General features: G+C 42.8%; 1 protein-coding gene across 1 annotated transcript in view; it reads left to right on the top strand.

Annotated features, from left to right (window-relative positions):
- The first annotated feature begins 7,341 nt into the window (after nucleotides 1-7,341).
- LOC121688947 overlaps nucleotides 7,342-15,000 on the top strand; it is a 105,072-nt gene continuing 97,413 nt past the window's right edge. The window contains exon 1 of the mRNA XM_042068863.1: nucleotides 7,342-7,423. The gene's annotated coding sequence lies outside the window, so the exon portion shown is untranslated. The remainder of the gene's footprint in view (nucleotides 7,424-15,000) is intronic.

Genomic DNA, 15,000 nt, shown 5'->3' with positions numbered 1-15,000 from the left:
CTGTTCTGTCTCATCATTGGCCCATTTCCTAATGTCTTCTATGTGGAGGCAACGCTCCATGCTTCAAGAGCACACTGGATTGGCTGGTTGACACCAGAGAGGGAGGGTCTTCTGATGTTTGAAAGCCATTCTGAACATATCAAATTCATGTGAGATACGTTGTGTAGATAGGCAGAGAACAAAGTGAGTGGACAATATGCAAGACAGAAACTGCTTGTGTTTGTTTGAGATCAAAGGTATGTGTTTCTTTAGGTCATCCTGCGTCTTGACCCAGCAATATTCTGCAGTGAAAACAAAATCACACCAATATTACACAGCTATGTTTTTTAAAACAAAGCAAATTTATTTTCAAAATTATTAAACGGATATTTGATGACTTTGATTGGATGAACCCTTCCCCACATGATCTCTCTGAGTGTTTCCAGACTATATTCTCTGTGTCTAGTTTGGCAGCAAGGTAACACACCATCAGCTAATCAATGATTTTTAGTTGCAGTCATTTATTAATGATTTATATCATAGTCATAGATCAGTCATAAAATCCATGTACTGTATGTAGTCAATGAAGAAACTTGGGAAGAGATCTACTGAAATTTCTGTGCTGGAACACTTCTCAATAGCACATTATTAAACAGTAACGCTGAAACATACTTCAGTACGTGTACAGAAATGTAATGTAAAGCATCCTATTTTCAGTTTGTTTCAGTTTGTTACATTTTGTTAAATCCCATTTGCACAAAGACAGCAATCCAGTGACGGGGCCTGCACTGAAGGTTCAAAGACAACCAGTTTACTGTATGACAGACAAGCAAAGATTGTATGACACTGTTGGTTTGTTTGAGCCAAGAGACTATTTATTTATTAGACATAGAAAGTTTTTTTTTTTTTTTTTTTGTAGGTTTCACAGAGTTGTATTTTTAATTTTGCAGAGATCTATTAATGTTATCTGTAAATTAGTTGGTTGACTGGTGGCGGACATTTGTGTGCTAACATTGCCTCCTTCTTCTCATCCCATCTCTCTCTCAGATTGTGTTTGTTTATTTTTAACAGCTTTGGTACATTTACATGTATGTACAGCACAGACTCCTCCAGTAACAGCAGGAATTGCACTTCAAAACATGTCTTTATTATTATTATTATTATTATTATTATTATTATTATTATTATTATACATTTGTTTATTCATTATCATGTGTGTATTGGTTACTGTACAGTATATCTTAGTCTGATTGCTAGACTGTTTGAAACTTAATATATTTATCTATTTTAATAAGACTCATGCATGTAAACTGTAATTGCCAGACATGCAAAATGTCTCCTGTCTGTCATCCGCTCATAATCAGCCACTAGTTCACCTACATTCGAACACAGCTTTAAACATAGAGGAACACTGGAGCCAGAGAATACAGCTTCCTACTGCCCAGTCTACGCACAGAGAGGCAGGGGATGTGGGGGTGAATTTGTGTTTGTTTGTTAGTTTTTTTACATCTAAAAAAAGTCTGAGTGCTCTTGTCATGTAATCTATGGTTTTGTCATGATTTGTATGGTTTGAGTGAGCGGCGTTTTGAAGCTGGTATTGGTGCACTTTAGGAGTACAGCCAAAGCTGTGGCCACCCAAACTGCGGCTCTGTTCTCCTGTGGTTCTGGCCGAGCTTGGATCTCACCCGGGTTTGGTCTGACGCTGCGGCGGATCCAGTCCAGAGCCAGCCACTATCGTGGGAGGCTGAGTTGTTATCTATTTGGTTCTGGTACCATGTGGTTCTTCTGGCACTGTGGTTCCGGTGTGTGTGTGTGTGTGTGTGTGTGTCTGTGCATCTCTGTGTGTGTGTGTGAGTGTGAGAATGTATGCAGTGTAATGTGGTGAGGATTTTAGTGTTTTGTTTTTGAAATACGTGAAATGCGGCTCCTGGGGAGATTCTCCTGTAAATCCACTAATCTAGTGGAGACTCAGCTCTGAGATGGTCTTCCATGGACACGGCTGTCTTTTATTTTTGTTTAATTATTATTTTGTTGTCTTCTCGAGATTCTCTCGCCAGAATATGGCCCTGTGAATAGTTTTAACTTAAAAATTCTACAATGTTCACTCAATCTAATATGGACCTCTGCATAACACAACATATCAACTGATACTTAATTTTTTATATAAAGTTCAAAATAGTGATACAGCAGGTTTCATTAGATTTACTTGACTGTGGCTGAGTTCCAATCATGAACTAGTCTGCATTGTTTCTTAGGGATGGCCAGATCTTGTGCATAGTGCAAATTGCATAGTGCAAAATGCTTCTTCACTGTTAGCCAATGTGGCATTGCCTAGTGTGTGTATTTCTCCTTATCCACGCGGCCACTCTACCATCTTGTCTGTGCTGAGTTTAATGTTGTTATTGTGCTCTACGGGCAGGTGAGGTAGTGACTGCCATCTAGAAAAGTCAGGACATTTGCCCACTCCCCCACCCCACCCAAGCCAGCTATTCTGTGTGCTGTGGTCCACCTCGTAGAGCCCGTGAGATGATAATACATGATGACAACTTTTTCATCCATGTTGCCAGGCAGTGTTGCTGATTGATGTATGGACACTTTCTCATTGCATCAAGCAACATTTTTTTTTTTATCTGGAGAACTTAAATCATCAGTCGGCAATTATCCAATCAGAACACAATAAACAGGTCATTTGCCCTTCAGCATTACCCAAAAAGTTGCCCCATGAACCTCCACTTTGAGGTGGGTTGAAGGGGTTGTAGTAGCCCACAGCAGGCCTATAGGGGTATAGGTCAGGTTTAGTACTGTTTTATAGCCTCTTATTGGACTTTCAGAACACATTGATGCCAGGGAAAGCTCTGTGCCCATCGGTAACAGCAATGCCCATGAAGATGGCTCAACTGGCATGGTCGGGCACTGGAATGCCCACGCAATCACTGCTAGCGTCCTTCGTCCTGTCTGTTACATGCGTGTTCATGTTAACATCACATCAAGTCTCACGTGTGTACATACTGTTTAGCAGTGCGGATTTCTTTTTGTTTGTTTGTTTTTTTTGTTTACCCAAATGGATTGCTCTGTTCCCCTTGTACATACTTTGTAAAGGAATCACATTTTTGGCACTCCTATAGCCAGTACTATGCAGAAAATGTCATTTCTTTGGCATGCTTTGAAATGCAGAAAAAAATACTGTAGAAGAAAAAAGGTATGTTTTATTAAACTATAATAATCATGTGAACACCTACTATGTTAATAGCAATGTTAATAATTATAATGGTAATGATGAAGATGATGATGATGATGACGATGATGAAGACAACTTTAACATTGTGCACACTTTGTTTGCATGCTGCACTGAGGTTCTTTGAGCAATGAGACGAGAGACAGAGGCAGCTTATTGGCTGCTGAATAGAGAATGTGTAGACTGATGCACTGTACTTTCAGGTCACCAAACAATTGCTTCCTGTGGGGCTGTCAGACTACAGGAAAACTGGCATGAGGTTTTGAGTCACACACTACTGTTAACACATGCGCTGGCTGCTCTGACCACACTCTGTTGGGGGGTTGGTTTATTTATGGCCTGAAGATTAAAACTTTGGCGTGAATTCATGTTGTCACAGCATTCATATCAAACACTACCACAAGCTTGAGAAGAATCCCCAGGTCTTGATTGTGTGATAGCATTATAAATGACTGACTTTATAAAGTTGAAAATATTTATTTCAATAAACCTCTTTGAAAACAAAATGTTATGTTGGTTTTCATGCTTTGTTTTGTATGTAGTTAGGAGGGGATATCCTACTGTCTTAGTACTTCTAAGCAAATGTTTCTATAACCAGATCCCCTCTATCAAAGGGAGTAAACATAATGAATATCGGAGGGGAAGTTGCTTCCCTGCTGTCAAACATCTTCATGGTATCATATCTCCTTTAAATAACAACTGTAAAACATTTTGATTAAGGGTTTATTATACAATGCAGCATATCACTTGGACCTACGGCTGAACCACAGCCGTGGGTTTATCCTTACTAGCCTCACTCGCACTCGTGCCATATTGCTTAATTAGTTTTAACATGCAAGCACACTGATACCACTATTGTAATGGGAAGAATTGCCTGTTATAACATGTGCTACAGCAACAACTACCGTAAGTGTAATGCATAATGGATTGTACAGTGAATAAAAAGGGACAATATATTGTTCTGGAAAACATTTGGAGGAGCGTGACACCACTGAGAAAAAAGGTAGCTTACAGCTATAGTGAAAGAGAGTTGGCAGCTATATACTATATATATACTCAATATACTAAAGCCAAATAAATGGGAACATGTTCCTTAAATACTGAGAATAAATCACAATAAATTACAACAATTAAGTATAAGTATATATACTCTTTTGATCCCGTAAGGGAAATTTGGTCTCTGCATTTATCCCAAAATGTGAATTAGTGAAACACACTCAGCACACAGTGAACACACAGTGAGGTGAAGCACATTAATCCCGGCGCAGTAAGCTGCCTGCAACAACAGCGGCGCTTGGGGAGCAGTGAGGGGTAGGTGCCTTGCACAAGTCCGAAGCGCTAACCAGTAGGCCACGGCTGCCAATTAAATTATGCCTACCTGAAACTAATCTCACCGTGGTTTTCGCCTGGATGCCAGCCGAACTTAGCCCCAACTACAACATTTGAGGTTGGGAAGTTCGGTCTGGACTTTGTGGACCATTGTGGAGCATCTATGCCCGAACCAGAGCTGTTCGGTTTTGTTCAGAGCTGAAAATGCAACTGTGTTTGACAGAGAACAGATGTAGGTTACTAGTGACAAAATATTAGCTTTCAGTATGGTACGATGTCTTTGTAAGTGACATTTCATTAAAAAGTGTTTCGTTCTTCCTGAAACAGAAATGCTGCTGCTAAATGTAGACATTTAGATTTCGCTATCACGTCTGTTGTACAAGATATTGACAGCGCAACAACTAGAAGACAATGTTAAGGTATTTGTGGAGAAGAACCCCTGTATTGGTTGAAACACGCACCATAATCACATCCCAATGGAGCGGTATCAGACTCATATTCTGACTAGAATTTGAGTATGACGACAGCAGGCTACCATGGTCTCATAGTCAACGTGTAGAAACAGTTCTACACAGTTAATTACTTTCACTATTGACTGCCATTGAAAACATAGCCTGAAAAAAGCAACACAACCCCAATAATGTTCAAATGAATGAATAAAAATCCTTAGGATATTTATCCTGCAGAGGAGTTGCTGCTTACATCTTGTGACAGTGCGTCTTCAGCTGTGCTTTATATGGGCCTTTCGCTATTAACCAGGTTTTTCTTGGTCAGTGGCGTAATGATTTTTAGAGGGTGTAAGATAGCAATTTTTGGATCATGCGCCATACCACCTTATGTCCTTAATTGACACACCCCTGGGTGCAAGGTTTAATAAAGGCATGGCGACAAATTCCTCACTTTATTGAGTATAAGATTAGAATAAGCCTTGCGTAACACTTTGCGCCACCTTGCGCCGGGTGCACGATAGGGCCCTAAATTGTTTTGTTTTATCTGATGGATTCCAAGCTCTGTCCACTTATGTGACATATATCTCATCCACAAAGCATTACCCATCCCCATTCAGCACAAATCGCATTAAGACACCCGCATAGACACATCCAGTGTGAAAACTACAAGCAACTGAGGTAGTGGTGACAGTATTACAGCTTGTTCAGCAATGTGATGGTGGTGGGGACAACACTTTTTTTGAAAATGGCTTTAGTCTAGTTCAGTGCTCTGTATATGCGGCGTGAAGAATTGGTTCAGGGGATGGTCTGTGTCAGCTGCTATTGTATGTGCTAGGCATGTGATGGCTGTGTCATTCATGTCTGATAGGCTGGGTGTGGGGGGACTGATTATCTTGGAGGCAATATATGTGTTTTTTTGTGAGTTTGTTTTTGCTGGTGACGGTTAGCATTGTGTAGAAACAGGGTGAGCAGTACAGCAGGGTGGGTTGGATGATGTTTTTGTAGAGTATAGGAGCAGGAGGTGGGGTGTAACAGAGAGGGCTTTCAGTTTGGGTATGACATGTAGTTTTTCTTGTGTGCGTTTCTGGATGGCATTGACATGTTCCTTGAAGTTGAGTTTGTTGTCTATAATGAGTCCCAGGTAGGCCTATTTAAAACGGCTGACCTGTTCAACTGGTCAGGGTCCTTCCAAAGCTATATCTATGATCAATTTCAGAACTAGTAGGCTTAGTCAATCCTGATAATGAGTAGGCCCTAGCATATTTTCATGCATCCGGAATCCTGTCCCTGGCTAAATTTTGCTACCCTATAACAAAGAGTATAGGCTACAACATAACCATAACACAATTTGCAACGCAACTCATTTTTTAACCCAAAAATAAAGTCCAATGACTTGACTATTTAAGGAGAGGAAGCGATTCTTTGTCAACATAACAATAAATTATGGCCTAGACCGGGATGACCAGGAGATGACGCAGAAGCCAGACATTGATTAAGGATGGGGCGCCGAGAAGTCGCCAAATTTGAATTACAAGCTAACCGTTAGATGGCGACATTGTACTGTTGTGTAGCCTAGCCTACTATAACAGGCCTAATAACCATCTAATTACGGAATTATGAAGTCATGCATTTAGGATGGGCAATTTCAACAAGATCTTAATTTCATGTAACAAAACCACATCTCACATACCAAAATAAATGAAACTTAACACTAATGATTCTAAATTATAAAGCGTAGGCCTATCTACCAGAATTTTTAATTTAAAACAGAACACGAAATCTAACGTGAATATGTTGAGTCTGGCTGTAAGCTGTGACACCCATTAGAGGACACACAGGCAGAGCAGTCATCGGCTGAGCTGGTGGTCAACCAATGGGTTTGGATTGCGAACAGCTGTTATACACTTATATCGCCTATCATTCCTAGAATTAAATACAGCCATTTCGTTCCTGTAAAGACATTCTGACGTTTCAGACAGGCAACGTGACATTCTTGCTCCTACTGTCAAGCGGTAGCTCACTGACTTCATATCCTTTGAGCTGAAGGGTGGCCAACTTCAACGAGTGATCTTCACAACGATTGGGTCCTAACTGTCCCGTAAAAGGAGTTAAACGTATTCATTGTACGTTACAGTTGTCTGTCAAAAGTGCACAAATTGCGCTGCCTGCACCCGTTCTTGCGAGCTGCCAGCAAGGCGTTTTTAAATCTGAAGAAGAGATAGGAGATAAGGGCTGTCAAGATCGTTTCTTCTTCACTGTGATTGGTCAATAAAGCTGTCATGTTTTGTTCTGGACATTTGATTGGATGAAATCTGAAAGGCGGTAATGTTAGCCTGCGGTCACTGAGAAGTGCAGTCGGGAGGGCGGATCATCGTGAAGGCAACGAGACTACAGTACGCCCGATAAACTGTCAAAAAATAGTCAACAAAGGGTGAGTGTTGTCAAAATAAACAATGTCTGTCCTTGGGAATGTTGTTAAACCTACGTAGAATTGGTTGCATTAAGTTTCTCTGTCGAATTGTTTGGGAAAACAGTGACGGGACGATGATTTTGGATGAATCGTGCGCTCATTTGGCTCACATCAAAGCGATAGTGCTCGGTGAAGTCGCAGTCACACACCGAGACACGGCGCTGAAGCCACTGCTGTTCGCAAAGTTATGCAAGCTTGTCTTTTTGCTACCAGTCTGTGGGAGAAGTGTCTCTGAAAGTGTCATTTCGGTTGGGCACTTTTTCATTTTAGGGCGCAGCAGCAGTGGATTTTGTTTTGTCTTTGATATTTTTATGGTACCGTGTTAAGCGTAATTCTTCTGCCTGTAGGAGGAGACTATGCAGAATTTCAGGCCTTGCTGACAATATTTATGGAGCAGAAACTATTTAAAACGTGTCAATGATTTTATTGGCCACAATATTCATTCACTCACATCCTGCATAGTGCTTAGCCATGCTTTTTACTTTTTGAGTTTTTGCCATTGCATTCTGGAAGCAGCTGACAACTGGAGAGGCCTGTTGGTGACAAGCGGAGTGCGAGACTTGGTAATTACCTTAGCTGGGGCTGCCATGTGTTTCAAAGTCCAGGCTTGCTGACGTGACCTATGACCTGGGCTGTTCGTGTGCATGGAATCATGAACGCTTCCAACCTCCTGGGCTTCCTCGCTGGTGTCTGTATCATGTGTTGTACTTCCTGGGTTATTCTTGAATTTCCTGTCTAGGCTCATCAACGTGTAGCTGGATCCTATCCAGTTCCCTCCCCAGTTACCCCATAGGAGTTAACAGGGCTTGGTGATTTATTGATGAGTGAACTGGTGGATTATGTGTCATATTTCTTACTGTCCGCGGATCCAGTAGGATTACGGTGCAATCCTGCAGAGATTACTGCACTCGGGAATCAGAGGTGGGACTCATGGGGCAGACATGATGGGGCAAATTGGGCAGGGCCTTTAACAAGGAGCAAGTCGTCTCTTGGTGTTTTAAGCCCCCAACGTCGTCTTCCAGGCAGCGCTGCATGGAAGGCACTAGGGTTAGGCAAGGGTTAGGGTTAGGTGCCTTGAAGTCGGCGGTTGCAGCGCTGCCTTGAAGTCGCCGGTGGGGGCTTAAAACATCATCGAGAGAGCCTGAATCATGTCTATGAGATACCTTCAGTGCTGAATTAGGGTTAAGCTCAGATGATGAAATGAGGTTTTAGGCTGTAAAAGACCACCGTGTACTAAAATGTAACATAGCCTACACATCGGGACATTAAATTTGCACCAGGTATAGTTCACAATTGTTTAGTCAGAGGCACTGTTCATAACTCTTCATGTTTGTGATGTTGAGGCCTGGTGATGTATAGGCTACACATCAGGAAGCTAAATTTGCACTAGGTATAATTCACCGTAGTTTAGTCATAACTTCATAACATAGTTCTGATCATAACTTCGCTAAGAAGAACCAAGTTGACCTCTCTTCATTTTTGTGTTATTGAGGCCTAAGTGATGTGTAGGCTCTCAGGTTTTGCTGGCATTTGATTATTATGTGAACATACATAGCCATATTCTGGACAATGCTGTTGAGTTCTGGTTTGTTGCCAGCTCATTGCATCTGCTTTCCTTGCTGCAGATGTGACTTGTGCCAACAGTTTGTCGCATTTGTTTAGGTTTAGCAATATGTGGCACACAATGTGAGGTGAAGGAGTGTTGCTGCGACAGAGGAGGGTGGGGTGGGGTATCCTGTTGAGCATTCAGTTTGAGAAAGTGTGAGACTAAGAGAAAATCACAGAGAGTGTGAGATCTGAACAATCTCCCCCCTGTCCGTCATAAAAGGGCCTCTGTGAGTGGGGCAACATGACCTTGGTTTGGTGAAATGTGGCCGCCACCCTGTTCTCTTCCTGCTTGGGTCAGGTTTAAACACCACATTTTACTAAACATCCAGCAGCAGTGTTCACTTTTACTCTGATAGTCATCAAGAACAGCTCACTCTTTTTGACATTTCTACTTTTTAGATTTGATCTGAATCCACTGTTTAGTCTAGATTACGTGATTATTTATAAGTAATCTGTTTAGTCTCGATTATGCAATTATTTGTGAGTAATTTGATTAAAGACTTAATCTTAAAAGAACAGAACAACAGAGTTAGTAATTTAACTCAAATGTTTTTGTACCTGTGGTACACTTTTTTGTGCTCTAGAAACTGGATATCTTGTTTCTGTCACTAGACCTGACGGTGTCTCATTATCTGTGACTAATCTTTCTCTTGATAGTAACTTTTTGTTGTTTACTGGAAGAGGCATCTAGAAATAGCCCTACATAGTGAGGACTTACCAAACAGGAAGTGAGCATCTGAAAGCTACAAAACAAATCATCTGGGAAGATGCAATAAAAAGGTGCTTTGTAATGGAATGCCTTTTATTCCAAGTGGCGTCCTACATTCTGGAGTCTGCTTTGGAATGCTGAATGGAGGCGTGGAGAGCCTCATTCACGTAACTACGGCGCTCACCAGCCATCTTGGCTGCAAAGGGCAAACATGAACCTAAATGTCATCTTTGAACCTAGTGGCTTCATAAGGCCATTAATCATAGTGTCGGACAATCTCAGTGCTTAGGGGACGGCTTGCATCCATCTGAGGGCTACCCAAACCTGTTACATCTCATTTGAGTCTTATATACATGTATATAGGCCTATTATAGGGCTTTAGTTATGAATGAATTAAACAATGACAAACAAAGTGTTGCCATTTAACAGCAGGGGGTTTTGGAGTAAAGACTCTCCCTGCACACATAGGTCTATTGGTCTGCTTAGACTCATAAAACAGTTTACAGCTCCTAAAAGCAGGCTTGGACCATTACGCAACCAGTGAAGCCTGTGTATTAGAAATATTATTGCAGAGATTATGCTGACTAATGCTGGCTAAAGTGCGGAGTGGCAGAGCTTTCCTATGCTGTGGGGTTGAACTGAGGAGGGCGACTGGGTGAAAATGAATGAAAATGCATCGATGGCCAGACTGGGTGTGTCTGTTGTCATGGAGACAGACTGGTCTCAGGGAGGAGGAACCAACCAATGGGACTAACCACTAGGCACTTGCATATTCGTTCCCCCATCTCCACTCTACCACTCTCTCTCTCACACACACACACACACACACACACACACACACACACACATACACACACACACACACACACACATACACACACACACACACACACACACACACACACACACACACAATGCCACGGAAACATCCACTCCATCAGATCCACGGCGTGGCGTTAATCTAGTCTGAGCTGCATCTCCCAGAGATGCCGGCTGTGGTTGCCGGGGGTTTCCTGGATGCTGGTGCAGAGGGGACATCTGGAAGGCAGCAAAGAGAGGAGGGAGATAATCCCGTCGATGCCCCTCTCACACGCTATAACAGCGCCACGGCAACCGACCCTAGGTCAGTTGATGGCTGATGAAGAGCTGCGGAACACAAGCTATGTGCGCAAGGGCCACCAGACAAGGATGCTTTTAGGCAGAAGCAGGAAATTGAAATCAATAGTCCTTCATTTTCAGTGTTTGTCTTTGTGCGTGGGTGTGTGTGTGGTAGTATTTGTTTGTCCACATGTGTATGGGCTCACAGTATTTGTTTATGCTTACCACACCCCCTAGCTACCCCCCCCCCCCCCCCCCACCCACACACACACACTCTCTCTCTCTTTGAAGGAGTCTATTTCTGTCCTTGACCTAGACTCTGTGTGTGTGCATGTGTGTGTGTGCGTGTGTGTGTGTGTGTGTGTGTGTGTGTGTGTGTGTGTGTGTGTGTGTGTGTGTGTGTGTGTGTGTGTGTGCGCGTGTGTGTGTGTGATGGAACATAGAGTTTAGGGGGAGCAGGAGGCAGTGTGCCAGGGAAGTGTCTGTGTTGCTGCTATCGACAGACAGACTGCAGAGTATTCAGCGAGGGAGGGGGGATTGTGTGTGTGTGTGTGTCACCGTGGATACTGCTGAGTCACTGCAGTGCCACCTCTGCAGGCAGGCCGCAAGCATGACCTCATCAAACGGGGACAGGTCAATCACCAAGGCTCTCAGATTTTGTGCTCATACTTGTGCGTGTGTGTAACCTGCAAACTACATGTACAAAATGAATGGATCCTGTTGTCAGCTCAACTCTTTATTTAAAAATAAGGGCTGAGCTACACCAGACACGTAACTGAAGCGTTCCGTTCGCGTTGCGTCTGCTGCAACAATTAGCTTCCACTATAATCAATGGAAGTAGCTACACCAGACGTCATAGCGGCGCGTATGTTCGGAAAAAATAGACCACTCATCTAAAATGGATTTTACGCGTCGCGAACGGAACGCTGCAGTTACGCACCTGGTAACACTCAACATCGGAGGCAGCGAAGACGAAAAGTCAGTGTGAGAAAAGACATGAAGACATGAAGTTGTGTGAGATAATCTATCAATTGTGGATGTCTCATGGTCAACTTGAGAGCCCTGTCAATCACTGATCTTATCTATCATGGATAGCATTGATTAGCCATAATGCAATTACCTGTGTCCGGAACAGGCACAGGCCTAATGCCAGGAACTATGATTTAATGATCCAGCTCCTGTACTGAAGGATTAGTGCACAGATAAACTTATTTACCGGTAGTTAGATTTATTACTTGTTTTGTGTTTAGTATTTTAATGTCTCATACCAAACCTGCCAATTGATAATTGCTCCAGATGAGCATCAAGTTCATAACATACTGGAAATAAGCACATCTGGAATAATGGTGAAGTCTACTGACACTTGACTTGACATTTTTAACCCTGTCAAGGTCACCTGCCATAACACCTGCCGTCAGTGGTTTTAGGTTTGTCTGGGCAGTAATATTAGCAGTGATGGACTTTACAGAGTCACAGATAAGATCACTTTCTGAAACCAAGCCCAGTGCATGGGTTTGTATTTCCTGCTCTATACAGTACATAGAAAGAAGCATTGTCTGAAATGTTTCCGTCTTAAGTGGTTTGTCTTATTTCTGTCAGTACTGTTGAAGCGATTGAGTGATGAAATATAGGCTAAATAAATTATATATACTGTACGTACTTCGTAGAGAAAAAAAAAAGACCTTAAAATTAACGTTGACTGATATTTAGCAGATGCTTTTATCCAAAGTGGCACAGACTTGCAAACGGAATTGGGAATTGAAAGTGGATCGTCTGTTGGTGACGTTAGTTCTGTTTCATCATGGTCTGATCCAAATGATCTGATCCAAATGCATTATATACTTTAACCTATATGACATACATTGATACATTTTATAAGGTTATTCTAAAATCACATTCACATCAGCTCTAAATCCAGAAAACTTCCATATCGTATATGATATTGAACTGAAACTGGCTCTTAAATTCCAATTCAATTCTTGAATTTCACTTGCATTTCAATTGAGGTAGCAAACAGGACGTATGCTCAGTGGCATTTATGTGCATGGTGCACCAGTGAGACTCTGTGTTCATACCACACACAGCATGGATGGACATTCTTAGAGTTCAGCCTTTTATTGTACTGCCTTTAATGCCGCAACATGTCATTCACTGTCAAAAGTACTGTTTTTCTCCAGCGTAATCTCTCTCAGCTCAGTGGCCCTTAAGAAGAAAACGTAGTGTGCAATATTATTATGAGCTGCACTAAAAAACATTGTAGGGTTGAGTGTTTATTAATGTAAGTATTTCTCATTACAGCCAGGCACTAAATTCCTGCCAGGCACGTCTAATCTACTGACTTGGCACCCCGTCGGTAGCGAGCTGTAAGTCTATCAACGTAATGTCTGCAGGAGACAGGGAACACAAGCGTTTGCGGAGTTCACATCAGTTGGAGTCGGCAGCCTGCGACAGGCTGTAATTCTTTCTCTGAATCTGAGCTCTTGTGAAAACATATCTCTAATGTAGTCCCCAAACTCCCTACACCTGCTCCCAAAAATCCAGAACTGTGCCCCCAGTGTGGCTTTGAAGCTAAGCTAAGCTAGCGCACCCTTATAGATTTGGTATCATTTCTGAGAACGTGCAGACCATGCCCACCACCACACTCCGACTGTTGTCTGCAAAGTGTGTGAAAGGGAATCAATGACAAAGAAATTACTTCAGTCGCAACATTTCTATCAGAAACTGCAACTGTTTGTGTATATAAAAGACCCATTACAGGTGGGATTGTTGAGGGTGAATCAGGCATTCTTTACCCATAAACAGATTTTGTGTGAGTGTGTGTGTGTGTGTGTGTGTGTGTGTGTGTGTGTGTGTGTGTGAAAGAGAGAGAGACATAGTTCTGAGATTAAAACGGTAGAGAAAATGCGCTGGTTGTCTTCAGTGAATGACCCACCACATGCCATATCCTCCTATTCGGACTGCTGTGCTAACAGCTCCAAGATTTGCGTGACAAGGAGGGGAAAGCAGGAGGGGAGATCAGCAGCAGCAGAGTCCTGGACAGTGAGGAGGAAGGGGCTGAGAGGGATTAAAACAGCAGAGAAAATGCTACGGTTGTCTGCAGTCCCAGACACAGCACTCATCCGCTGGCTGAGATGGACGGCAGCAGTCCAGCCCCTGGACAGTGTGGGAGGAAGGGGCTGAGAGTCGGCCCAGGGCCTGTAATCCCTCTGCCACCCTCAGGGGCAGCGTCGGCTGGAGCGGCCGAGTCCGAGGGCTTTAGCGCCACTCCCGGTCCCAGACACAGCACTCACTCATCCACTGGCTGGTATGGACAGGGATGGTCAGGGTGTAAGAGTGCCATCTCTCCTACTGTGGACGGATGGAGAGAAGAATGAAGAGGTGGAGAGAGAGAGAGAGAGAGAGAGAGAGAGAGAAAGGAATGAAGAGAGTGGGAGAGAAAGGATAGAGAAGAAGACAAAACTTATATTCTTTTTTTTTTATCTGCCTCACTGTCTGTTTTGTGTTAAGTTGTGTGTTTTGTGAACAAATAGCTTTTCATTTGGAGATCAACAGTCATCTTTCTACCCATCCGGCACTCCGACATAGAGTTCCCAGCAGAGGAGTGGAGAGTGATGGGTACAAGAGAAACAATGGTGCCATTAGCGCAATAAATGGATGGAGAGAGGGAGAGGAGTGCAGAAGAGAGATAGAGGACAGAGAAGATACAGCGGAGGAGAGAAGGAGCGGCAACTGGCTGGAGAACAATAGTAAACGATGATGAAGAAATAGCTCAGGCACTTAAGATAACACTGAAGTGACTGAGAGGAAATTGTTGTACTAGAGAGAGTTGTAGAACCGGTCAAAAAATAAATCTGAGAGAGGTTGGCAGAGAACAGAAGATTAATGGAAAGGGTTCCCTGGCAGAGAATCGAAGAACAGCAAAACGATGAAAAGTCTCTGGCAGAGAATCGGGGAACAGCAGAACAGTGAAAAAGGTTCTCTGGCAGAGAATTGGAGAACAGCAGAACAGTGAAAAGGGTTCTCTGGCAGAGAACCTGAGAGAATGCACGGCCGCCTAAAGTGTTAAGAGTAGCCAGACAGAGATAGGGAGTCCCAGACTGTAGAGAGAAAAACAACGTGGTTT

The sequence above is a fragment of the Alosa sapidissima genome, chromosome 17, assembly GCF_018492685.1.
Source record: "Alosa sapidissima isolate fAloSap1 chromosome 17, fAloSap1.pri, whole genome shotgun sequence".
Lineage (NCBI taxonomy): Eukaryota > Metazoa > Chordata > Actinopteri > Clupeiformes > Clupeidae > Alosa > Alosa sapidissima.
This window is presented reverse-complemented; position numbering and strand designations above follow the sequence as displayed.